This window comes from Bufo gargarizans, chromosome 4 (genome assembly GCF_014858855.1).
Source record: "Bufo gargarizans isolate SCDJY-AF-19 chromosome 4, ASM1485885v1, whole genome shotgun sequence".
In the NCBI taxonomy this organism is placed as follows: Eukaryota; Metazoa; Chordata; class Amphibia; order Anura; family Bufonidae; genus Bufo; species Bufo gargarizans.
Genome location: NC_058083.1, coordinates 394,893,286 through 394,919,697, shown reverse-complemented (window position 1 = coordinate 394,919,697; position 26,412 = coordinate 394,893,286).

Below are 26,412 nucleotides of genomic sequence, written 5' to 3'. Positions count from 1 at the left end.
TTGTCTCCAATATCCGCACCCTGGCGGCAGGACTGGGGTATAACCCCAGCACGATATCCGGACACTCTTTTCGCATAGGGGCCGCGTCCGCAGCGTCCAGTCATCAGGTTCCGGCGCACGTCATCCGCAGGATGGGTCGATGGCGGTCATCCTGCTACGCAAGGTATATTCCCAACCCGCGAGCTGAGATCTCCAGAGCCTTCCGTTCACTGGCTTTATAGGCATCACCATGTTCCAATAAATACTTGTACCCTACACTGGGTCAGTTCTCTTTTTTCCCACTTCTCTAGGCCTTACCTCGTCACTGGCGCCGGGCACACTCCAGCCAGTCAGGTTAGGGCAGCACATAGGCATGCCTATTCTGTTCCTCGGTTAAGCTCCTACCACAAATATTTAAGGCTGCTTGCAGCCTGTAATTGTGCGCGGAGCGCCCTCCTGCATTTAAACCCCCTGCTACAAGCAGGAGGGCGCCCGTTCGTTGCCCCTCCCTCCCATCCCCTTTCTCAGTCATTTCCTCCTGGGTGGCCCACTTCTCTAGGCCTTACCTCGTCACTGGCACCGGGCACACTCCAGCCAGTCAGGTTAGGGCAGCACATAGGCATGCCTATTCTGTTCCTCGGTTAAGCTCCTACCACAAATATATATATATATATATATATATATATATATATATATATATACACACACACACACACACACTGTATTTGTATTTTATTTTACATAGTACAAAACCTGTTTTTGTTCCCCAAAAGGGAGTAATTTTTAGACAAACAAGCCAATGCTTCTTCTGATACTACTGTATATGAAAAAATACTGGCAGATATCTTCCCCTTAAGGGATCATTTTTGGACTGTGATTTATTTATTTATTTATATGGCAAATCTGACATTGCAACATGTTTTTAGGCAGGCTTGTTACTACTTGCTTCCATCCATTTACCCAAAGCCATATATGTCACTGTCACTTCAACATTACTAATGCTACCTTGGCGTTAACGGGCTTGGAAGGGGTTGGCTACAATCAAATCTGCTGATGACCCATTTGTTCGAATCTGACTGAAAGAAATTTTAAGAAATAAATTTCAAGGGATAACGCTTTCAGGGTATCTTATAGAGACTGAGTCATATTGTGGATTCATGTTGTACAGATTCATAATAAGTGTCCATAGTCTATTCTATGATGGTACCTCATGGAAGAGCTAAAAGAAAATATGTGAAATACCCGTGACTCCATCATATGGACCTGTAGGGACTCTGTGTGGAGCTATGTGTGCATGGGCTTTAAATGTCAGTTTTTGCTAGATATTTTTTGTTGGTCCTATGAGATTCTATATTTTTGTCACAAAACGTTCAATTTTTTTATATGAAATGGAGAGAAGATAGTTTATTTTTCAAAATGTCTTTTGGCTCTTTTAATCCAAAGAAACTAGGAAAAAGTGATGGAAAGTGCAACAATGATTTTTGCAATCACTTTGCATCAGTTAAAAAGAAAAAAATAATAATATGTATGGTAAAGAACCACCAGAGTAAAGTTAGCCAGAAGCAGCCACCTTTGTCCTACTCCAATTCTTTTTGTTGTTTTCTGACATCTACATAGCAATTTGTAAAAAAAAAAAATGAAGGATGCATATCGAGTCACAGTGACTACTTTATTACCTTAGCAAGAAACAGTATTTCATACATTTAACAAAATTTTTCCTTTTCATCCACCTCTATTTGAAACTTTGCTACGTTAAAGGTTGCATTTATTTCTTAGGAAAAAGCATATAAATATATGAATGAAGGAAATGATTTTGGAAATGTACCTTTTGCATAGAATAAGTGAGAGCAAATCTGCTTATTTAAAATATGCATTAACAGAACTTTTGTCAAATTTTCAGTCATTTTGAAATTGGGCAGCATTTTCAGTTTTGCACTTTGCTTTTGATTTACTAGAAATTTTACATGGAGCCTAAAAGTGCTGAGTTGACTGGCATTATTATTTGAAATGGAAAACATCTGTGCTTTCCATTATTATGTAAATGGTAGACTTTCTCTAGTTTCAAGGCATCTCTGCAATCATGATTTTTCATAATAATGAGTTGTTATTCTTTATTTCTGGGGCTCTAAAAGGCTGCCAATGGGAAGCTGCATTCTACTGTTTATCTTCAAAATACAATTAGATATTAGCTTCCGTATGCCATTCATGTCTGTGAGTAGGTATTTTTAAGAAGTATAGCCCCTGTAAGGCATTGCTTATTAAACTCTAACTGTTCCAAGTGAAATATTAAAAGGATAATGCATTGTTTTTACTATGTTCTACATGTTTCATACTAACACTGAAAACACTGTGTGGAATATTTTAAAACTGCATCTTTAATTATACATTATGAAAAGAAAGCCAGGCTTGATAAATATGATATATTCATATAAAGAATGGCAAATCATAAAAAATTTAGTTCTACTCATGATTGTGCTACTATTTTTTTTATGTTCAGCTTAGGCTATGTTTAAGTGCCTTTAGTGGGTAGATTTGGGTAGTGATGGGCGAACATCTGCCAGGACGGTTTGCGAACGCTATCGCGCGAACGCGATCAAATGTTCGCGAACCGCAAGTTCGAGGCAGGTCCTATTCATTTTTTTTATTTTTATTATAATTCTTTATTGAGGAAAATAGTGACATTACATATAATAGAAAATAACATAGTACAGTAAAGTTACTTTCTTCTCAGGTACAGTGCTAAAAAGGCATTATAATCATAAAAAGAGGACAATCCTTCCGTAACAATCCTACGGGGACCAAAGAGAATGGACACATCGTTTAATTCAAAGAGTAAGTTACTTTTGTCAGGGTAAATGGTAAATCTACTACATTGTTAAAGGTTCCTGAAAGAGGTCCAGGGTAGCCAACAATTCTTCAATGCGAAGTTCCTACCATTCTCCCATGACGCTAGCTCCTCAAGTCTATAGAGTTGATCTATTTTAGCTATCCATTGGGGAATGGGTGGAGTATCTTCAGAGAGCCAGTACTTGGGGATCAAAAGACGTGCTGCGTCTAAGAGGTGATTAAACAGTGCAGGGAAAGATTTTAGGGAGCTGGAAGTATGCACCCCTAAAAGGGCTAATTGTGGCATAATGGGGATATCTGAATGGCAAATCCTGTTACTTTCATCAAAGATTTTTGACCACCATGTATTAATTAGTGGACAAGTCCACCAGCTGTGAAAGTATGAGCCCCTATCTTTACAGCATCTCCAGCAAACATCACCATTATCAGTTTTAAATTTACATGTTACATCTGGGGTTTTATACCATCTTGTTAGGATCTTGTAGGCATTTTCCTGAATGCGTATGCACCTTGATGCTTTATGGGGTCTCAATATATTTTAGAGATTATTTCCTGGGGAAAGGAGGTCCCAAAATCTTTCTCCCAATGACCAATGAATGCAGGTTTGGACATGAGAATAGGGGTAGAAAGATTTTTATAAATCAGCGAGATCAATTTAGGACTAGTGATGTTGCGAACATAAAATTTTCTGTTCGCGAACGGCAAACGCGAATTTCCGCAAATGTACACGAACGTGCGAACCAGGCGAACCGCAATAGACATCAATAGGAAGGTTAATTAGAAAACCCACAGGTACTCTTTGTGGCCACAATAGTGATGGAATAGTTGTTTCAAGGGGACTAACACCTGGACTGTGGCATGTCGGAGGAGGATCCATGGCAAAACACCCATGGAAAATTACGTAGTTGACGCAGAGTGTGGTAAGTTGAAATCGCAATGCGATTTATAGAACTTAAATTAATCGCATTGCAATTTCAACTTTCTCAAATCCGACAGTACATTCTAGCATGGAGTCGTTCCCATGGTGATGGGGACGCTCCATGAGCACGGAAGTCTGCAGAAGTTCTGTTGAAATCGCAATGCGATTTATAGAACTTGAATTAATCGCATTGCGATTTCAACTTAGAGCTTCTGCCGACTTCCGTGCAGGTTATATTAATCACATTGGGAATTCAACTTAGAGCTGCTGGGTTCCTAATGGTTGTATTGCTAGAATATAACAAAGATTGAGAATATAGTGCTATATTCATTATATTCGTCAATTCTAGCAATACAACCATTAGGAACTTAGCTTGCAATCGGTAGCTTGAATTCACAATGCGATTAATATAACCTGCATTATTCGCATTGCGATTACAACTTAGATCTGAGTCCTAATGGTTGTATTGCTAGAATTGACAACGAATATAGCACTATATTCTCAATCTTCGTTATAGTCTATCAATATAACCATTAGAAACCCAGCTCTAAGTTGTAATCGCAATGCGATTAATACAACCTGTATTAATCGCATTGCGATTACAACTTTGTGACACTGCAGCTTTAGAATTAATCTAAGATGGATGCTGTCCTTGCTTTTTGATAGGCGGTCGGAGGGTCTGGGAGGGAGGGTATGCTGATTGGCTGGAATGTGTCTGCTGACTGTGAGGTACAGGGTCAAAGTTTGCTCAATGATAACGTATAGGAGGCGGACCGAACATCGCATATGTTCGCCCGCAGCTGCGAACGCGAACAAGCTATGTTCGCTGGGAACTATTCGCCGGCGAATAGTTCGGGACATCTCTATTTAGGACGTGAGTCAGAGCCTACTAATAGATTTTCAAACCAAGTTAACGGGAGAGTCAGAGAACCTTTAGTTATATTTTTGGATATAAAAGCCCAAAGGAAGGAAGTTAAGGGGGGTGAAAATTTGCATTCCGGAAAGGCCTGAGCTATAAGATTCCGTTTAAAAATAGTTCCATCCTCATCAAATAGGGATAATACTGGATAAGTTGAGTTTCTTACTGACAAGGGAAGGCTATTTAATAATTTTTACACCCAGATAAGTGATGTGTGGGGTATCAGAATTGAAGGGGTATTTAAGTCTGAGTTCCTGAATAATTGAAGCGGGGAAACCTACATTTAGTATATGGGACTTATTCATGTTGATTTAAACATTTGAAAAACGGCCAAATTGTTCTATTATAGAAAGGATATGGGGAAGGGCTGTAATAGGATTAGTGACCATAATGAGTAGGTCATCAGCGAAGGCTGCTGCTTTATGTTTGAATTTACCCATTCGCATACCTTGAATCCCCCTCTCTCTCCTAATAGCCTGTAAGAGAGTTTCCATAACTAAAACGAATAGTAGGGGAGAGAGGGGGCATGCCTGTCTCGTCCCGTTGCGAATAGCAAGAGGAGGGGATAGAGAGTTAGTTGACAATAACAGAGGCTGATGCATTAGAGTAAAGGGAACTTACCGCGTTAATGAATTGATCTGGAATCCCAAAAGTATGTAGCACTTTATTCATGTAATCCCAGTCAACTCTGTCAAAAGCCTTCTCAGCATCAGTGCTGAGAAGGATCATTGGTTGGTTGTGTTTTTTTGCATAATATATGCAATTAAAATAGATTTATTCTCTTTGCCCTCCCTGCCCTTCACAAAGCCTACTTGATCTTTATTGACCAATAAGGGAGGTTACTCTGATAGGCGTGTCGCAAGCATTTTTGCAAGAATCTTTAAGTCTAGCAAGGAAATCGGGCGATAGTTCGCGCAATTGGAGCTGTCTTTCCCCTCTTTAGGAATCAAAGAAATATGGTCTCTAGTCATATCTATTGACATTGGGATGCCCATTAGAGAATTGTTACAGCCTTTGAGCAAATGGGGGCCTAAGGTATCTAATAACGACCGATAATATAAGGCAAGGAGGCCATCAGGGCCTGGGCATTTCCCTCTAAGGAGCTGTTTGATAGTGGTTTCTAGTTCCTTCAAGGTAAAGGGAGTTTGAAGTGCTAGTGCCTGCTTTTCGGAGAGGGCGAGCGAATCCAAAAAGGTAGTCATATGTTCAAGTGGGGTGGGACCCCTTTGGGTGATAGATTCTGATTTTTTAAAATTGTATAGCGAGTGGTAAAATTCCCTAAATTTGGAAGCTATGGATGAGGTAGTGAAGGCCATTTCACCATTTACTGATTTAATTTTGTGTATGTAGTTAAGGGACTTTCTTTGTTTAATACGCTGCATCATAAATTTAGATGCTCTATTTTCATGAGCATAATATTTAAATTGTGCTTGGAGATAATATTTGGCCGAGGTAACGTTTAATAAATTTTTTAGGACTTCACGTGTGTCTGTTAAATCTTTATATAATGTTTCCGACAGGGACTTTTTGTGTAGGGATTCAAGATGTTGGATTTTAGTTAACAAGCTATCTATCTGGAGTCTTCTGGCTTTTTTAATCCTAGCTCCCATGGATATGAAATGGCCTCTCATGTAGGCTTTATGAGCATCCCATAGCACTTGTTGAGAGGTTACTGAGTCAGTGTTCAAGGAAAGAAACTCCTTTAATACATTTTGTGTTTGTGTCAGGTGATCTCCAGGAGAAATTAATTGTTCATTTAAACGCCATCTAAAGGGTCGAGCATCAGAGGTGGGCATATCTAATGTGAAGAACACAGGGGAATGATCCGATAAATACATCAAACCTATACTAGCCAGGTTACAAAATTGGAGATGTTCTTTTGATATAAATAGGTAGTCAATTCTGTGGTAGGACCCATGAACTGGCGAGAAGAAGGAATAGTCACGTGCCTTCGGATTGAAGAGTCTCCAGACATCACAAACAGACCAATTATGAAGGTATTTCTTGAGATGTCTGAGAGCCTTGGCCGATATGGCAGATTTTTTTAGAAGTGGAGTCAAGTTCTGGCTCAAGCGCAACATTAAAATCTCTGCCTAGGATCACTACACCCTCCTTATGTGGTTCTAATAATGAAAGGACTTCTGATATTCAAGTAACCTGGCCAGTATTGGGTGCGTAAAGATTGATAAAGGTATACACCTGGTTAGCAATAGAACCTTTAAGCATAATATACCTTCCCTCAACATCTTGAATATTGTGGAGATATGAGAATGGAAGGTCTTTCCGTATCCCTATGCTTACGCCCTTGGAGGCTGAGGATCCTGCTCCACAATGGAACCAATTTGAATATAACGATCTCGTAAGATTCAGGTATCTGTCAAATTTAAAGTGAGTTTCTGGGAGAAAAAATGATCACACATTTTTCTTTTCTCAGGTAAGAAAAAACCTGGCTACGTTTAGAGGGGGAGTTAAATCCCTTCACATTGAAGGAAGCCAAACGGATACTAGCCATGGCCTAACATAATGGGTGTGTTGGAAAAGCAAATTACTGATAGTGAGCAGGATAGAAAGATATAGAATGATGTTAAAAAGCACTCAGCCTCCCCGGACGAAGCAGTAGGGCGTCCATGTAGTCCATGCGTGGATTGCAGAACATGTATGTGTGTTACAGCACCTGAGATTAAGAGAGTAGCAAAGGAAAACAATAAGAACAAAAAAATAATACATAACAAGATCAGGATAAACACTACTCCAGCAGAGCATAAGAGCTCTACAAACTTGTAAGAGGGGGAATGTATAAGCTTTTCGACCCTATCCCTCTAGGGGTTATCAAAGACCAGATCATGTAATGGTCCTACTGCAAAGCAATAAAAGTTATCCCTACGTTATTGTAGGACTAATAGAGGCCTATATTATAAAATATGCTAAAGCGCGTTAGATCGTACTGGAACTAAGAGGACCTGTTTGTATAACTAAGCAATAGAATCATAAACACGTATCTTCGATTTTAGCAATGGGTCAGCTAGTTCCCCTGTATCGCTATTAAGATCCGAAGATCGATCGCAAGAGCGTATGTTGAATCGCTTTGGTTTCCGATTGTGTTACAATCGAATTTTCGATTAAAGCATGGGGTCAACTAGTTCTTTCGCATTAATATAAAATTCAGATGGTCATGCGCTTAAGAGCATTATAAATCGCTTTGGTTTCTGATTCTTATACAAGCAAGTACAGGGAAAAGTAAACATTGCAGAGTGACTATTTGCGCAGACTGAGATATGTCCTACTAAATTGCGATTAAGTATGATATGAGTTACAAGGGTGTATAGGTAAGGGTGAACAACTAGACATAAGGCATGTTTCTTCATTTTGGGTAAGTGATCACCTGATTCTCCTGCGCTTTTGCAAAAATCAGGGCATCGTATATGTAAGCGCAAACAAAAGTCGCAACGATATCCGAATTTACTGCAAACGAGCCCAGAGAGATATGGACAATGTGAATATATCAGTTGCACAAAGATGAATATGCCTTACTGGGTTGTGATTCAACGTGGTTGGAGTTACAAGGGCCGATTGACATGGGTGAAACAGCAAGTTTGAGAGCATGTTTCTTCAAATTGGGTAAGTGATCATCTGACTCTCTTGCATCTTTGCTAATACCGGGAAATCGTATGTGTAGGTGCAAGCTAAGAACGCAACGAATACCGAATTTACTGCAAGCAAGCCCATAGTGCAGTAAAGAGAAACATGTCTAACTAGGTTACGATTATGCATCAAACCAGCTTATATGTAATACGATGAGATCTAATAGGTGACTATGAACATGTAGAATATCTAACTTAAGAAAAGAGGAAAACTCTAATAAAAGCAAAGTCTGATAAAAAGTGGCATAATTATCTGAGGTGTTGAAGTCCTGAACATTCAATCCTCTGATAGTGGGAGTCTTCTCGCAGTGGAGACGTTTCCTCTTCTTGCTCTTTGCGGCCTGGGGGTACGAGGAATCTCCCAGGGCAGAATATTAGGAAGCTCTGGCAAGGTTGTCATCCCCTGGAACACGTCCCAATTCTCAATAGGTAGTGGCTGGATCCCAAGATGATCGTAAATCTTCTCCAGGTCCTTGAATAAGGCTTAGAAAAGGCGAGGCCAAATGGAAATGTCCATCTATACAGTATCTTGCGAGCACGCAGCCAATCGGTAAGAGGTTTTAAGGCTTTACGTTTTTTAAGTGTCGATTGCGCCAAATCCTGAAAGATGGAAATATCATTACCTTCCCAATTCAGGGACGGGTTGTTCCTGGCGCTTGTAAGAATTGCTTCCTTGACTGGGAAGTGTAAGAACTTACAGATTACGTCCCGAGGTGGTTAATTGGGCTGAGGCTTAGGCCTTAGGGCTCTATGCGCTCTTTCAATGGTGACTTCATGGGCGGTATCTGGGCCCAGGAGATGTAGGCAAATCTGTATCACAGTCTCCGGTATGTCGCTTGGAGCAACAGATTCGGGGATTCTTCTGAAGCGAAGATTGTTTCTTCGTCCCCTGTTTTCTTGGTCTTCCACGGCTATGTGCAGCATGTTAACATGTGCCTGGTATTCAGCCATGTTCAAAGACATTTCTTTCTGGTGAGTAGTGAGTTTAGCTTGATTTTCTTCTAGCGATTCTACTCTCATGCCAATATGGCGAATGTCGCTTCTGATAGCCGCCATTTCTGAGCTCAGGGGTTCGAGAGCTTCAGCTTGGGATTCTTTCAGGAAACCTCTAGATATTGGCCGGGTATCTGGGCCGGGGGAAACATCCCTACCTCCATCGGCACCATTAGAGGCTTGTTGTCTGTAGCTGGAGGCTTTCGGTGTTCCTTTGCCACGCATGCAGCGGCTGTTTTTTTGATTAATTCGTCCATATCGCCCGCATTTACTATCGATTCGGCAGGTCCGGAGGAGTCAGTGGGCTTCTGTCCACAAATTTTGACCATTTTTTGGTCTGAGTAGCTAATACAAATGTGCAAAGAGGGATAGTCTGGTCACAGAGCAGCGCTTCACACCACCATCTACATTCAGCACAGGCTCCGCCCTCCAGGTCCTATTCATTTTAATGGCAGGCGAACCTGAAAAACCTTCAGCTCATATTTGCAGCAAAGAAATAATTACTAGAAGTGCACAAATAATCCCACAACATGGACAGTGACATACCAGATGTATTATTCAAATTTGCGATCTCCATTCATTATTTTTTTAAATGTGAAATATCGGCAATATAATTTTCGCGCAAATGCACTATACAGTACCCAAATGCACTATAAAGAAAGTATATTGGTATATAACACCCCGCTTCAATCAGTTTTTTGGGGGGTTGACTGTTATATCACACCAGTAGAAATAACGCTTGTCCCTCTATATACCTGCAGTATCGCAGCAGAACCGCACACAACTGCCGCACAATACAAATGCACTATAATATACTTTCTAACATAGAAAGTATATTAAAACATTGTACAAGGAAGGCAATCCATTAGAATATACATAAAGATAAAACGTAATCTTTAATAATTTTACTATGAGGGTCCATTCACACGTCCATAAGTGTTTTTTCTATGCTAGAAAGTATATTATAAGTACAGTATATCACACCCCTCAGTATGTCACAACTATCGATAGCACTCCTATACCAGTCCTTAAAAGGTCTTTTGTGGCACTATTAGCTAGCGTTTGGTGTCCCTAATAGTCTATCCCTGCTCCACACAGCAATCTCTCCCTACACTGGCAAAAAAACAATGTAAAATGACTGCCAGATCGGGTTTATTTATAGGGTAGGGGGTGTGTCCATGTGCTGAAACGTCTCAATTGGCTGTCCTGTTGCACTTGATGGATGTGTCATGGGTAAAATTTTGGCACAATGCAAAAGAATATGGCGCTGGCGGACATCACCATATGTTTGCCTGTTCGGCGAACCACGAACAAGCAAAGTTCACCGTGAAAAGATTGCCAGGCGAACTGCAAGGCCATCTCTAGTTATCTGTTCTAAAGCCCTTTTTGCTGTGTATTTGTGGCAAAAAAATATATATTTTATTTGCCGTTCAGCGGTGCAGTTACATGTTCTAAAGCCCTTTTTGGCGTGCATTAGTGGCACAAAAAAAAAGCATTTGTCGTTGTGTGGTGAAGTGAGAAAATTACAGCTCTTTTTGGCGTGTATTAGTGGCAAAAATATATATATTAGCTGTTCAGCAGTGCAGTTATATGTTCTAAAGCGTGTATAAGGCTTTATTCTCACGTCCGCAGTGTTTTGCGAAATGGCAAATTGAGGATCCGCAAAACACCGGGTCGGCACATCAATAGAAATGCCTATACTTTTCCGCAGACCAGAAGTTCGGGGCTGCGGACCGGAAATGCGGATTACGGACAGCACACTGTGTGCTGTACACATCTTTTCCGTTCTCATTGAAAATGAATGGGTCCGCACCCGTTCCGCATAATTGCGAAACGGATCCGGACCCAAAGTGCAGACGTGTGAATAGACCCTTAGTGGCACAAAAAAAGTGTTTGCCGTATATTAGTGGCAAAAAATATATATATTTGCCATTCAGCGATGCAGTTATTTGTTCTAAAGCCTTTTGTGGCATCTATAATTGAAAAAAAGTAAGGGCCTATTTGTGATCAGTGGTGCAGTTATATGTTCTAAAGCCCTTTTGACGTGTATTAGTGGCAAAAAAATATATATTATTTGCCGTTCAGCGGTGCAGTTATATGTTCTAAAGCCTTTTGTGGCGTGTATAAGTGGAAAAAAGTAAGGGCCTATTTGCCGTTCAGTGGTGTAGTTATATGTTTGAAACCCTTCTTTGGCATGTATTAGTGTAAAAAAAAAAGGGCTTATTAGCCGTTGTCTGGTGAAGTAAGAAAATGACTTTTTTGGGTGTTTTAATTTCCTTTATGTTTATTTATTTGATCTAACAGTATGTCAGACAGAGAAGTGCCAGGCCCTGCAATGGGGAGTGGCAGAGGCCTAAATGTTTTTGGCACAGGCACAGTTTGCAGCAGAGTAAGGGGGCGTGGCAGGAGTCGCAGTGAGAGGCCTGAGCTCCTGGTGTCTCCTAGAGGTTTTTTCTTTACCAGCAAACCAGCGGTTCTCGAATGGTTGACTCGATCATCCACTTCGTCCGAAGTGACATCATACACCCCCAGCCAAGAGTCGGTGGGTTCTCCAGACCAGAGAAGTATTATAATGGGCTCTGCTCCACTATACAGCGAGGAGTCAGCAGCTACTGGCCAGCCAAGATGTGGAAGAGACATCCGCTGCTTCCTCTGTTAGGCTGGCAAGTAGTCATGTGGAGAGTAGCATGGGAGCTGGTGTTGCGAGCGGTCAGGCTCCTGACTCAGAGACCATTGAGGAGGACATCAGTGACATGCAGACAGTACTCGATGATGATGAAGTAGCTGATCGCACTTGGGAGCTGGGTATATTAGGGGCTTCACCATTGGGAGAAGAGGGTGGCAGCTTGCCATTAAGGGCAGCGGCGGAGCCAACAAGTCACTAGCGTGCCCGGAAAGCAGTGCCGAGTGGGTTCATAGACGCAGCGGCGGTAGCAGCCAGTCAGTGCAGAGTGTTGGGGGTAAAATCACCTCGGCGGTGTGGCAGTATTTTGTTAAGCCGCCAAAGGAGGTGAACATGGTCATTTATAGAATTTGTGGGCAGAAGGTGAAGCATGGCCAGGGTGCCAATGTTGGCACCACGGACCTGCGTCATCAAATGCAGCATCACCATAAAGTAGCCTAGTAGAACTGTTCCTCCGATGTGGTAGTCCAGGCTGCTGCAGCAACCGCTGCATCACCCAGTGGCATGCACCCGATTTCAGGCAGTCAAGGCTCCACCACCTCAGCCAAAGGGAGCTATCTGTCCTGTCCATCATCTGCTGGTCCTGACGCTCCTGCTCCTCCTCCTACACTTCATGAGTCATTCCGTCAGCAATCGATCACCAAAGCGAATGCCAAGAGACAACAGTATGCGAATGCCAAGAGAGGTGTCATGCTGTTTTGACTTGTCATGTCATGCCTCATGACTTGGAGAATGAAGTCACACAGGGGAGGAACTGCTCCATGTCCTTCATCAAGAAATCAAATCCTGGTTTTCTCCCCGACATCTCAAAATAGGAACCATGGTGACAGACAATGGGTAAAACATGTTGTCGGCTCTGCGTCAAGCAGGGTTGAGCCATGCACCCTGCATGGCACACGTGTTCAATCTGGTTGTCAAGCGGTTCCTGAAGTCTTCCACCCATATTCAAGACATCATAAAAATGGGCAGAAAACTTTGCATGCCCTTTAGCCACTCGTACACCAAAAAGCACACCCTCCTTGAGCTGCAGTGGCAGAACTGCATCCCCCAACATAGGCTGATATGCAATGTTTCCACCCGTTGGAATTCCACCCTCCATATGAAGGAACAGATGCTGTTACATTTGTGGAAAAGTGGCTAACAGAAAAAATAGGAAAGGAAAAGCTGTCTCCTCTGTTTTCTGTGGAACGGGCACACAGGGTGCCGTTTCACCCCCCACCACCAGGTGCACCACCGCGCCCTTTATTGCTTAGAGTCCTCCATTTTCGTGACCGGGGTGCCATTTTGAGAGGAGCAAGAGACTGCACTGATTTGTCTATTAATGGAAACCGGATCTCTTTGTTTCCTGACTTCTCACCTGACATCCAAAAGAAGCGTGCACGTTTTATTGATGTTAAACGCAAACTGCGACTATTACAGCTTCCATATTTTATGCTATATCCTGCGAAACTGTGAGTCATGGCGAAAGATAAAATGCACTTATTTGAGTATCCGGGTGTGGCATGTCAGTGGTTGGACTCCACTGAAAAGGATTTAAGGCAGGGCACTTAATCTACCTTTTGTCTATATGGACAGTTGATATATGTAGGGTCATGTTGTTGGTTAGATGCCTGCAAATAATAATGTGGGGGGGCAGACTGAGTGCTTGAGTCAATGATTTGCCCAGTACTGGAGACGGCCTTTATTAATGTTTGCACTATGTCCTTTTCATCAGTTAGGAGTGTTATACTATAAGGGGGAGATCTGATATAGTAAACAGTAGCGGGAACCGCGCTATGTATTGGTGGTTTATGAAAGTCGTTAAAACAAAAACCCGTAAAAGATGGGGAACTGAGTTCACATCCAGCTTTCGGAAGTAACAGTCACAGGTACGTCATTCACATACAGGAAAGCTGCTATACACCTCCAGCCGGTCATCAGATCCCGCCTTGAGCCACCAACCGCTGACTCCAACACCAGGTCAAAAATACCTTCACAAAAATGACAGAGAGATGGTGCAGTACCCTCAATATTCAAAGGTAACAAAGGTTTTATTGAACTCACAAATTCCTAAATATTCACATGCTTTTTAAGAATGCCCGACCCGGATTTCGCATTTAGCTTCTTCAGGGGCTGCGGTGCAAACACCGCCGTAGTACTCGAGTATATAAGAACATTTACCCCGGAACCAATACGGACTTCCGTTGTCCGGCGGCATGTCAATCAATCACATAGTATAAAACGCCATAAAACGTATACAAAAATATGTCCATTATATAAAATCTCCAATAACTTCTAAATAAACATAAAAACCAATACTTCATAAATGACACAATATTAAAAGTTATACTAAAATATATAGTGACATATTAATTATATAAAATCGATAGTATATCCAATAACCAGCTATATCAGACAGATCACACCATACAGACCGCTTTTATATCCCATTCGATATTATGTCCCTGCGGCTGCAATGTATTAATTTCGAAAATCCATTGCGCCTCCTTCTTGTTGATTTGTGTAGCGGGATTACCTCCTCGCCAGTGACGCTTTACTAGTTCAACGCCACAGAATTTTAGACCAGTGGGATCCTTCTGGTGGAATCTGGTGAAATGTGCCGAAACACTGTGAGTCTCAAGCCCCTTTCTGATGTTCCTAATATGTTCCGCCACCCGAACCTTCAGCTTCCTCAATGTTCTGCCAATATACTGGAGTCCGCAAGGGCACTCAAGTATATAAATAACTCCCATAGACTCACATGAAATATTCCCTTTTACTTTTTTTTAGATGGATTTAGAAGAAATGGACATAACTTGGACATGGACAAAAACCGCACCAAGTGAAAACATTACGGGGTTTAGATGTATTTAGGTTTTCTTTCACATAGCTGCGCATAATGTGGTTCCTAACAGTGGGGGCTCTTTTAAATATAAATGGAGGTTTCTTGGGGATAAGGTCTCCGATGACTAAATCATTTTTTAAAACATTCCAATTTTGGTGGATAATTTTCTTGATTTGAAGGCAGGTAATGGAATAAGTAGTGGAAAAGGCAAATTGATATTTATCCCTATTCTGTTTTATATGTTCACTAGAATCCTTTTTTGTGTTCAGATTTTCACGCTTTACTTCCTCAATAAAGCGTGAAATATATCCACAATAATATTGCTCTGCTTTTCATAGTCCTCTATACTGGTGCAGTTTCTTTTGATACACTGCAACTGTCCCTTTGGTACTTTGCAAATCCAAGGCTCATAATGACAGCTGCTTCTCTCAATATAGCCATTGCTGTCAGTCGGCTTAAAATAGGTCACAGTTTAAATTTTTCTTTGTTCTACCCTGATTTCAAGATCTAAAAAATGGATGGTATTTTTGCTCACATCCTCAGTGAAGTGGATGTTCCACGTGTTGGAATTAATGTGGGAGATGAATTCCATTTGTCCTATCTCGGTATCATACCATACTCCAATGCAGTCAGCGATATATCTTCTCCAAAGTTGTAGACTGCTACCCTCGGTGTCTCTCTTTAGCATGGGATCGATGTTAAAATGCTCCCAGTACGCCATAAAGAGATTGGCGAAACTGGGTGCGAATTTCGCACCCATCGCCACACCGGAGATTTGTAAAAAATAACAATCATCATACCAGAAATAGTTATGTCCTAAACAGTACTGTATACAGTCCAGAATAAAAGTTTTTTGTTCATCACACATTTGTTCATCCCCATCCATATAGAATTTAACTGCCTCCATACCAATGTCGTTTGGTATTATTGTGTACAATGAAGTGACATCTAAACTCATCAAGAAGGCATTCTCAGGGATATTACCGACTTCTTTTAAAACATCTAAAATATGACCTGTGTCCCTTAAATAGGAAGGTGTAGTGGCTACATACAGGTCTTTCTAAAAAAATTAGCATATTGTGATAAAGTTCATTCTTTTCTGTAATGTACTGATAAACATTAGACTTTCATATATTTTAGATTCATTACACACCAACTGAAGTAGTTCAAGCCTTTTATTGGTTTAATTCTGATGATTTTGGCATACAGCTCATGAAAACCCAAAATTCCTATCTAAAAAAATTTGCATATCATGAAAAGGTTCTCTAAACGAGCTATTAACCTAATCATCTGAATCAACTAATTAACTCTAAACATCTGCAAAAGATTCCTGAGGCTTTTAAAAACTCCCAGCCTGGTTCATTACTCAAAACCGCAATCATGGGTAAGACTGCCGACCTGACTGCTGTCCAGAAGGCCATCATTGACATCCTCAAGCAAGAGGGTAAGACACAGAAAGAAATTTCTGAACTAATAGGCTGTTCCCAGAGAGCTGTATCAAGACACCTCAGTGGGAAGTCTGTGGGAAGGAAAAAGTGTGGCAGAAAACGCTGCACAACGAGAAGAGGTGACCGGACCCTGAGGAAGATTGTGGAGAAGGACCGATTCCAGACCTTGGGGGACCTGCGGAAGCAGTGGACTGAGTCTGGAGTAGAAACATCCAGAGCCACCGTGTACAGGCGTGTGCAGGAAATGGGCTACAGGTGCCGCATTCCCCGGGTCAAGCCACTTTTGAACCAGAAACAGCAGCAGAAGCGTCTGATCTTGGCTACAGAGAAGCAGCACTGGACTGTTGCATGTCATTCGGAAATCAAAGTGCCAGAGTCTGGAGGAAGACTGGGGAGAGGGAAATGCCAAAATGCCTGAAGTCCAGTGTCAAGTACCCACAGTCAGTGATGGTCTGGGGTGCCATGTCAGCTGCTGGTGTTGGTCCACTGTGTTTTATCAAGGGCAGGGTCAATGCAGCTAGCTGTCAGGAGATTTTGGAGCACTTCATGCTTCCATCTGCTGAAAAGCTTTATGGAGATGAAGATTTCATTTTTCAGCACGACCTGGCACCTGCTCACAGTGCCAAAAACACTGGTAAATGGTTTACTGACCATGGTATTACTGTGCTCAATTGGCCTGCCAACTCTCCTGACCTGAACCCCATAGAGAATCTGTGGGATATTGGGAAGAGAAAGTTGAGAGACGCAAGACCCAACACTCTGGATGAGCTTAAGGCCGCTATCGAAGCATCCTGGGCCTCCATAACACCTCAGCAGTGCCACAGGCTGATTGCCTCCATGCCACGCCACATTGAAGCAGTCATTTCTGCAAAAGGATTCCCGACCAAGTATTGAGTGCATAACTGAACATAATTATTTTAAGGTTGACTTTTTTGTATTAAAAACACTTTTCTTTTATTGGTCGGATGCTAATTTTTTTAGATAGGAAATTTGGGTTTTCATGAGCTGTATGCCAAAATCATCAATATTAAAACAATAAAAGGCTTGAACTACTTCAGTTGGTGTGTAATGAATCTAAAATATATGAAAGTCTAATGTTTATCAGTACATTACAGAAAATAATGAACTTTATCACAATATGCAAATTTTTTGAGAAGGACCTGTACTGCTGTAAAAAGATATCAATATACTCTGATACGCGGCTAGTAATTGAATCAATCCCTGAGACTATCGGTCTCCCAGGGGGGCGCTCTGCGTTCTTGTGCACCTTGGGCAGATAATATATAGTGGGAGTCTATGGGTGTATATTATATAAATACTGATACTCCTTTTGGTTCAGGACCTCTTGAGCCAACCCTCTGTCCAGGAGAACTTTGAGTTCTTTTTTATATTCAATAACCAGATCGTTCTTCAATTTTTTGTAAGTATTTATGTCACTAAGGATTCTCTGCATTTCCATCTTGTAATCAACCTTGTTCAGGACGACTATCCCTCCCCCCTTATCGGCCGGTTTAATCACTAGTTTGTCATTTTGTTCAAGGTTTTTCAGGGCCTCTTTTTCTTTTTTACTTAAATTATCCTTTTTTATACCCCCTATATCTATACAATCTAGTCCTTTCAAAACCCCACGCTTAAAGGCCTCAATACACTCATTTTCCTTATTGTCTGGATGAAAGGTAGATTTATTTTTCAGATTAGTGTATATTTTTGTATCTTTCATTTGAAGGGGTTTTGATGGGATTTTTTATAAGGTATTTGCAGACATTTAACTTCCTAATTAATCGGTGTACATCTAAATAAGTTTCGAATTTATTGCCTCTATGTGTGGGTGCAAATTTTAGGCCTTTATTGAGGACCGACAATTCTTCAAGTAATAGAACGTGGGTTATAAATACCTATGGATTCCCGCTGCCTTTCTTTGCCTCAGGACTTATTGTGTCTCTTTCCTCCCCTTTTTCCCCTACCTCTCTTTTTTCTTTCTGGGTGTCTCCTCCTTCTTTTATAGTGTTTGCAGTGTTTTTCCCTTTGTCATCTTGTGCGGAATTTTTTTTTATCATGGATGCTATTACCTCTCCCCTCATTAGGGTATGATGCCACTTCATTCTTATTTTCCCTTGCTGTTATTGGATCTTGGCTTTCATGTTGTCTGTTTTCTTTGGGGAAATTTCTCCCCCCTGGTCTGTACCCTGGTCCTTTGGTGTGATTAAATTCAGTCTGATGTCTTTCATTATATTCTTGTACATATGTGCCTGTACCTCTGTTGTTAAAATATGGACGGTACTGTTGTCTAAACCTTCATGAATTGTGGTAGTCTCGGGGGCCATAATGATATAGAGTATTAGTTCCACGATACATATGGGTGTTATACTGGAATTGGTCGTTCCCTTCATGTCTATAATAGCCATGATTTCTACGATACCCATTCCACCTAGGTCTATAGTCAGGAAGATGTTCCTGACCCCAGCCGGCATTGGATTCTGCCTGATGGTTATGTGCAATGGTTCTCCCATAATTGGGTAAGGTGTGCTCATTATTTATAGGTTCACTGGCATAAACCGCCATTTCTTCCTTTTTTGTTTCCATTTATACACTGTATTATTTTTATATTCGTCTAATACCTTTAAATACTTTTTTGTTTTCTCTTTTTTACTTCCTGCTCAGCTTTCATAACCTCCTTCTGACATTTGTGCAATAATTCATGATACTCAGGTAATGTAATGACCGGTGTCACGCACAGGGAGGAAAACAGGGAAAGCCTTGCCTAAGGGAGAGGGAAAGGTGGTGACCCCTAACTCACCTTGCGGCTGGCACCTGACTGCCCTGACGTCCCTAGACGGGTTCCTCACCCGTGCGGCGATCACGTGCCTAAACCCTGGCTTTCCCTGAAATGAGCCCTAGATAGTGAACGGGCCGGTGGGATTGCTAGTCCTCACCACTGCACTAAGAGGGAAACACCAGGGAGAGGACAGACAAACACAGATAAACACAAACACCCAGGTGGACGACAACAACTGTCCACAAAGGTCCAACAGGGATCCGGAGGGTAGCGTTCTGAATCAACAGTCAGAGAACGCAGCAACACAGCTCCAGTGGGTCAGGATAGATGTCCAGGCAGGAAGCTCTATCTCTGGCAACCAGAGAAGTGTGAGAGAGGAATATAAGGAGGTTTGGGAGTGCTGGACAAGGAACAGCTGAGGAGAAGGAGCTACGGATCCCTGAGTGAGCCAAAAGGGTTTGCAAAGCAAACCCAGAAAGCTACCATAAGGAAAACAGCCCTATCTTAAATAGAGCGTGCAGCCAACCGCTGCGACTTCCTGACCCCGGGTATAACGGAGTCAGGCGTGGTTCTCGATACCCTCGTAACAGGTAATTCCTTAAATGGTGCTAATTTTGTTTTTATATCTTCTATCTTATTGCACAGATTTTGAAAGGACTAGATCATATAGATATAGGGGGTATAAAAAAGGATAATTTAAGTAAAAAAGAAAAAGAGGCCCTGAAAAACCTTGAACAAAATGACAAACTAGTGATTAAACCGGCCGATAAGGGGGGAGGGATAGTCGTCCTGAACAAGGTTGATTACAAGATGGAAATGCAGAGAATCCTTAGTGACATAAATACTTACAAAAAATTGAAGAACGATCCGGTTATTGAATATAAAAAAGAACTCAAAGTTCTCCTGGACAGAGGGTTGTCTCAAGAGGTCCTGAACCAAAAGGAGTATCAGTATTTATATAATATACACCCGAAGACTCCCACTATATATTATCTGCCCAAGGTGCACAAGAACGCAGAGCGCCCCCCTGGGAGACCGATAGTCTCAGGGATTGATTCAATTACTAGCCGCGTATCAGAGTATATTGATATCTTTTTACAGCGGTATGTAGCCACTACACCTTCCTATTTAAGGGACACAGGTCATATTTCACGTGTATGTGAAATGTCTTTATTTGTTATGTATGGGTTGGGAAGAAGGAGGGGGGGTGGGAGGGGCTCTGAGACCTTATTGACTAGACACCAGTGGTTATATGTGTATGGCCGGGCGAGGCTGCTTACGGTCCTGTACTGCTATGGTTTAAAAACATAAATGGGTACCCTTAGAATAATTGCCTGGAATGTGAGGGGGCAGAACCAGCCTGATAAACGCAATGCCGTCTTTTATGCCTTGCAAACGTATAAACCGGCAATTCTGTGCCTCTCAGAAACTCATCTCACTTCTGAGAGAACACATATTATAAAAAAAAACTTGGGTGGCACAGAAGTTTCATAGAAATGTTCCCTTTATATCGAGGGAGGTACATGTGGATGAGGAGGGTCGCTTTATATGTATTAACTGTTCTGTGTTTCATTACCAAATGATACTAGTGACCGTTTATATACCTCCTCCATATTCCTGTGAAGTTCTCAAAAAAGTATTATCCTTCACTTCCAAATTTCCAGATCTGCCAGTTCTCATAATTGGTGATTTTAATATGTTCTTGGACAAATCTCTAGATAAATTCCAATCTAATTGTGGGGCCTCTGGCCCTTCTCTATCCTCATTAGCCAAGACGCCCGCTGAAATAGACTTGTATGATCTGTGGAGGACCAGAAAACCCGGTGTGAAGCAATGCTCCTGCTACTCGTCATCACATAGTTCTCTTTCTAGGATAGATCTTGCTGTGGGATCTAAGGAAGTGTTAGATAAGGTCCAGGATGTTCGGTACTTACCCCGTAGTATTTCTGACCACTCCCCGTTATTGGTAGTACTGGATTTCGGGAGAGAGTTATTGGGTCCGAGACAACCATGGCGACTAAACCCTTTTTGGATCCAGTTAGTTGATACTGGTACTATGATATCTGCTACTCTGACTGACTATTTTACCAATAATGAAGGTTCAGCTAGTCACTCCATTATCTGGGATACAATGAAAGCTTATATTAGAGGGATATAAATTAAACGGATTAGTTCTCATGAAACTAAAAGCAGGGCACTTACAACAGAACTGCTGGATAGAGTTCAGACTACGGAAGCTAAGTACATCTCTGACCCCTCCCTAGAAAATTCCTCGCACTGGACAGAGGCGCAAGATTTACTGAAGGAACATTTGATAAGTAGGGCTGGGGACAAACAATTTTTTTAAGACTCAACATTATTTTATGGAAGGGGAATGTATGGGCCACCTACTACTATTATTAAGACCCAATCGGGCCCATCTTGTGTATTGGGAATCACTATTAAAATGGGCATTAAGGTATTGGGAGATGATAACATAATGAACATATTCCATGAGTACTATGCAGATGTCTATAAGTCCAGACTAGGGATTGACTGTAGTGACAGAAAGCAATACCTGCATAATATCCAGATGCACAGCCTGTCTGATGATCAGAGGTTATTACTTGATGGGGACATTCAATTGGAAGAGATGGTATTGGCGGTGCGGTCGCTTCCTAACGACAAAGCACCTGGGGGAGATGGTCTGCCTGGGGAATTCTACAAAAAACATCAGGAAGTTTTGCTTTCGCATCTCCTACAGGTGTTTAATGAATATTATAGGACAGGTATTTTACCTAGCTCTATGAGAGAAGCATTGGTAGTGGCGATCCCTAAACCTGATAAGGATCCCAATATGGTAAATTCATATAGACCCATATCACTCTTAACAGTAGATATAAAAGTGTTGGCCAAGGTACTTGCTAATAGGCTTCTGAATGTTATCTCGCACATTATACATGAAGATCAGTGCGGGTTTATGCCAGGAAAATCCATGCCATTAAACATTAGGCATCTGTTCCTCAATATTCAGATGAGGGGAACAGAATGGGATGTGGGATGCCCTGCAGTGGTCTCTTTAGACGCTGCAAAGGCCTTTGATAGTGTTCAATGGGAATTCTTGTGGGCGGTTATGACAAAGCTAGGATTCGGCCCTGGATACATTAATTGGGTAAAATTGCTCTATAGTCAACCGAGAGCTAGGCTGCGAATAAATGGTAAGCTATCCCCAATGATGACACTGGAGAGAGGCACCAGGCAGGGATGCCCTTTGTCACCCCTCCTGTTTGCCATTGCTATAGAGCCCCTGGCTTTTATTTTGCGTTCTACGCCACTGATTCGAGGTCTGCAGAAAGGGACGGTGGAGGAAAAAGTCTCGCTATATGCGGACGATATGTTATTATATGTGGGTGATCTGACATCATCAATAGATCCCATTATATCATTAATCTCAGACTTTGGAAAACAGTCTGGTTTATTAATCAATTGGAATAAGTCAGTTATTCTTGCGCTGTCCCCTCTTCCGCAATCTCTTTGCTTAGATCATGTTAACCTGAAAGTGGTCTCCTCCTTTAAATATCTTGGAGTCACTATTTCAGTACAGCCCAGAATTTGCCAATATATGACGAAATATTTGTGAAATATCGCAAATTTGAATATAGCCCCTGACGCTCATCACTACTCTTTAATGTCACCATTTAATATGGCAAACAGTGTAGATGGCAGCTGGAAAAAAAATCTCCATTATTCTATGCAGAAATCACTATATTACAATTCCGTGCCTCCACCTATTGGTCTGAATTGTAATATACCATTAATGAGCCTGGGAGCCTTGTACATGCTCAGCCTCATTACAGCAAAGAACGATTTCTCCGATCTCCACAAAGCGCCCACTTCCGGGTTTTCGACCTCTCAGACGCTGTGGTCCCATTTGACCATGGCATCTAAAGGGTTAAATGTACACAGTCTGCATTACTGCCAATTGCAGACATTAGCCACAGGTGACTGCTGTATTAAACAGCAGGTACCCTGTGACTATAGCACTTGCTTTGCTCCGGAGCGGGCACCATTTATAAAGATCCGACATCCACTGTACATCTACAACGTGAAGGGGTTAAGGACCAGAGATTAGAAGGGAAGGGGGTTCATAAATGTGCTTAAGGGATATGCAAACTTATGACTGTCATTGTACATTGATCAAAAATTCTCCAGCTTTATGGGCTGTTATCTGAATTTATGTAAGATAGCTAAATCTGTAAAGAGAGCATTTATCGGTAAAAGCCTATATTCTCTGACATTCCTTAAATTCAATTAAAATTCTAAGTAAGCATTTTTATTATGCTCCCACCAGCATATTCCACAGACATTAAAGAGTAGCTTCCAAAACCTTACATTGTTTAAGGAAATAGGGGTAACCTAAAAGGAAACAAATATGCTTATTCTGTAACATAGTACAGCATTGCCTCTTCCTGATCTGTATATAAAGTGCTCATTTATACATCTTCTAGTGACACGAGAACAGTGTAGGGACAGAATAGAAAGAAACAATTGTGTAGAATACTAGGGGCTGTTTAGGGAAAGCAGTTGCAGGGAGTGAGGGGCTGGCTGTGGTACAGTCAGTACTTAATAATACAGCTCCAGCAGAACCTCACCCTAGCAGTTCTGTGCTACAAAACAAGTCATCTCCAATAAAAAAATTTTTTTTTTCCCTTCTTTGAACAGAGAAAAAGAAGTTTTTTTCCCAAAACCTCAAGTTTCTATATATCAATATTGCCAGCACAGCACCCCAATAGCATTCTGCTCCTCAGCAATTGCCTATTTTCATTTCAATGCGTGATACAGTAACTATCCGATGTTATTAAACATGTAGCGTTATAGCAAAAACATTTTACGGGACCAACACCATTGTTATACAAGTGAATACAATTTACAGTACACCACAGACATTTTATTGTCTTTCCTGCATTGTTACATTGGTTACATACAATGTTTTTTGTGGGCAGGAGATTAATTGCATTACAAGTTTGCAACGTGTATTTTATAGTTTCGGAAATCAATGTTTCGACTAGCGTTATGAAAAGCAAATATCAAAGCATACAAATCTTACACCAGCCTTTGCAGCATTGTTATATTGGTGTTGTTAGGGGAAAATTGCATTACAGGTTTAAACCTGTGTTTTAGAACAGATAGTGGTCTTTTTTTAAACTTTTTTAAACAAAAATAACAGAGTAGATAAATCTTACCAGCAACAATACTGTATTATTCCCAAAGTAAATAATCAATAGCAGTATTCCCTGTGTTTTTAGAAGAGGAAGGACATTTAATTGAATTTCTGTCTTTAGGTTACACAAAAGATGCTTGTTATACCGATTCTGTATATTAAACCCGTGACTATTCATTTAGAAAAATCATAAGTGGCGTAGTGTGGGTTGCCAGCACCCGGGGGAAAGCCAAAAATTGCGCCCCCTCCAGCCTGTTGGCACGTCCCTTTTAACAGATAATGTAGTAGATCACTTGAAGTCCTATGTAACACCACAGATAACAGTGATAACTCTCCGTGTACAGATCATGTAGTAGATTTACCTGCAGTACTATGTAACACCTTAGATAACCCAGTGATAACTCTCTGAGTACAGATAGTGTAGTACAGTAGATGAGTGTGAGCCCCAGAATTCAGAACAGGCACAGTGTGACCTGAAGTCTAGTGCCAGGATGCGGCAGGGTGGGCCAAATTCTCAACCTCTTCCCTCAACCCTACCGTGAAACACATATGTGGACGGACAAAGTTTATATACAGAAAACAAGAGAAGGGGGTGTGACCCCAGGGGTGCCAAAAAATGGGGAAGAGAAGTAAAAGAGGAGCAGTGCTCACTCGGTACACCCACACAGACACCCCTATAGAAATAACTCAGCTAAGCTCCCAAGTACAATTCAGAACAAAGAGAAAAAATGGAGCTCAAATGGCCAGATAATAAATGTATAAATATTTTATTAAGACATAAACACACATCAGAGGTACATAAAAAATGCAGTGAGGTAGGGAACAAAAAAGAGGAGCAGGGAAGGGAAAAAACGGCGCCACCCTGGGAGGGACGCTCCGGTCAAAAAAAGGTAGTGTGTAAAACCGCAGAATGGACATATGAAACCAGAATAATACATCTGCAGATACACAAAAAATGTAATATACACGGTGAGTCCAAAGAAGTAATAAAAGTACAGAGCTTGCAACTCCTAAGCATATACATCCGGCCTGCAGGTAAATACCTGGCAGAGAGTAAAGGGCCTAATGGAGGAAAGCCGGAATGTGTAGAGCTGAAACAGGACTCACCGGAAAATCAGACCAGGAGGAGACCAACCAGGATGGCGCTACCCCAACGCGCGTTTCGGCGTGCCTTCGTCAGGGGGTAAAGCCATCACTGCGGATCAAACATTTTAAAATCAATAGCAGCCAATCATATGCCAGCACTTGCTAATCCCCAGGTGCGTATGTCTATGGGCGCGCGATCACTCCGGAAGCAAACCACATCCGGATGCCCCGAACCCGGCGTCAGGTCAAACAGCCGACCGACCACGTGACGAAGCACATGATCGGGCAGGGATGACGTATAGACGCACAGGCTCAGGGCGCCGGAGGCGGCGCCAGAAGACGCGCGCACGCATCACACCGGGGAGGAGCAACAGACGACCGTCTGTCGGAATCAAAGATCAGGACACAGAAGATAATAATGATGATGAGAAGGAAAGCACAAGGGGGGGGAAAGGAAACGGGGGGAGCAGGCAAAGTAAATGAGTAAATGCAATCATATAAACACATATAGATAAGTGATTACAATAATAATGAAGCCGCATATTTCTATATCAAGCCGTTAGATAATCTCCATATCCAGCTCGAATATACAAGAAAGGCATACAGTGATCACATACATGTAATAAATATACTAATAAAAATAATCTAATAGATAGAATAAATACAATTCATAAAGTATAATTACATATATAGATACAGGTCATGCCATTCTTATAGTATAAATACATATATATACACAGTGCATCAAATAATGTGTAGGGTGAAAAAAAAAAAAAAAAAAGCTGGTCTCGCTAAGTGAAGCTCGGCTGCTGCTAGAAGTTTCTCTTCATGGGGCCGGAAATCAGAAGCATTTCCCTGTGCAAGTTCTGCAAGAGTAAAATAAGCTGTGGGCAAAACACTAACATGGGCAACCACATGAAGTGGCATCTCCTCATTCCATTGGCAAACAGGTGTCCGCTAGGTACCACAAGAGTGTCCTCCTTCTCCTGGTCTCCCTTGCGGTAGCCACACCACATCCATGGGCAGTAAGGTGTCTCACATCGCTGTCATCAATATTTGCTTCTCCCACTTAGACTTCTTCTCAGCCATCGATAACA